The sequence below is a fragment of the Ambystoma mexicanum genome, chromosome 13 (assembly GCF_040938575.1).
Source record: "Ambystoma mexicanum isolate Mex_15411 chromosome 13, UKY_AmexF1_1, whole genome shotgun sequence".
NCBI classification, from domain to species: domain Eukaryota; kingdom Metazoa; phylum Chordata; class Amphibia; order Caudata; family Ambystomatidae; genus Ambystoma; species Ambystoma mexicanum.
The window spans coordinates 774666053-774668254 of record NC_090938.1 but is presented as its reverse complement, the minus strand read 5'-3'; positions in this window follow the sequence as shown (position 1 = coordinate 774668254).

The following is a 2202-nucleotide window of genomic DNA, read 5'->3' as shown; positions in this document are numbered from 1 at the left end:
ATAAGGCCAAACCCAATCTAAATGCAAGGAGTAGTTATCGCCAAATTACCATTATTTTTGGCGGTAAGAAAATACCGCCAGGCCCAAATTTACACAAAATATCCTACATATATATGGTGCGTTGCAGGCCGGGAAAGTGATCATAGAGCACCTACTGGGCGTGGTAAGTGTGTCTCACACTACCATCTGTACATTAGAGGGAACCCATTTCATAATAGCAGTGTGTCACTAAAAAAACGAATTTCAGAATGTCTCAAATAGAAGCCACATTCTCAGAACTAGGGCAATATTTAGAGGCAAAGTTATATGCGCATGGGACGTGGTCATCGAATAATGCCACAGAATGGCATGATCGCATTTATGGTGAAGTGCAGAAAGAACCACTAGACAACATTTTTGCAGAAGGCAGCATAATTCAGGTCTGCCTTCTGAGATTATTAAATGCAGCTGATAAACATGCAGAGAAAGATTGTCTGATACGGCTATGCACCAAGACATGGTTTATTTTGAATAGGTCCCTGCAAATGCAAGAAAGTGATACTAAGAGGATTAACAGGTTAAAAGCCGACCTAGATGGGGCAAGTAAAAAAGAAGAAATGTTAAGAGCAGAATTGGATGTATGTCAAAAGGACATGCAGTTAAAATGTAGAGATTGTGATATTCAATCGTCCAAAAGCAAGAAACAGTTTGAGGACAGTGAACAAGAATTGGTACATTTAAAGGGATTGGTGGACCACATTAGACAAGATAAAGATGAGATTGTTTTGGAAATGCAGATTTTACAAAAAAAACATGGTGAAAAAGAAAGTGATCTTCAAAATGCTGAACAGGAAATGGTTAAAATGTTTCAAGAAAGAGACAAGAGAAATAAAGAATGTAATGAATGCCAAATGCAAATGTGCGACATGCAGGAGGTAATTAATAAAATGAGTGATGAAAACAACTATTTGCAAAATGAGGCAGACAGACTCCTTAAGAAGTGTAAGGATTTGGAACATTAAATATGCATTTCCAGGTCCCAGGATAGACGGCAGGGCACGACATTCAATGGAGTTGAGGTGAATTCTATTTCTACCCAAAGGGCTAGTGCCCCAGTGACTGGGCCGGTGACTGAACTTGGTTGCAGCGCCCTTGGGGGATTTGATACACCCATTGGGGCCGCCACCAATCCCATACACCTGGAACCAGGGTTGAGTCACCAAGTAGTGCAATTCCATGCATTGCAACCAGTAGCCCCATAAAGATAATGAAATCCATTAAAGCCCTGATCAAACCATTTAAAAAGGGAGGGGAATGCTGCATAGAGGATCACATAGAAGCAGTGCATGACATATTTAAAGCCCTCCAGATACCTAAGGAACAATACAGACAGTATTTTCATTTCACTTTAGATGCTCCGTCGGCCAGCATCATAAGGGGATTAAATGAACAGCAGAATATGACATGGGCAGAGTTTGAAAAAGAGATTAGGTGTCATTTTTCTCCTTTCCAGTCATTGCAGGAGGCAAAGTAAGTTTCTTACACAATCACTGCTGGGCCTAATAGATCCCCTCGCCAGTTTTTACAAGACTTAAAAAGAGCATTTTCTCGCTTTGATGTATCTTTTGACCCCAATTCTAATGAATTTAAAACTGCCTACTTTTATGGGCTACAGAAAGACATCATATCACAGTTGGTCCGTGAATTTGATAAGTCTCTTGAGTGGATTGTACACCAAAGCACAAACCTATATGAGGTACTCTATTGTCAGGGTAGAGAAAATGATAAAATGAAAGACACTAGACCAAAATCTAAAGAATCCTCAGCAACAGTGATGGAGATCAGGTCAGCCAAAATGTCCCTTGAGTCTGCTCAAAGTCCAGGTAAAAACAATATGGCACCTGAACAAAGGGGTAATGAACAGAGATTGTCACTCCCTGCACCAATGTTTCAATCACATGATCCTATTAATAGGGAGAACTACATTAGCCCTAGGTACTTTGGAGACAGGCCTCGAGCAGGATATCAGCCTAATGGGTCAGGTATGAACAATAATCAGAGACAAAGTCAAGATCAAAGAAATAATGGTCCCTACCAGACATTGGGGACACAAAGCAGATTTAATCCTAACACCATCATATATGGTAATCAGGATAAATCCCGATTTACTGGAAATGGGAATCAGCATAGGGGCAATACTCACAAAATGAGAGACAGGACATG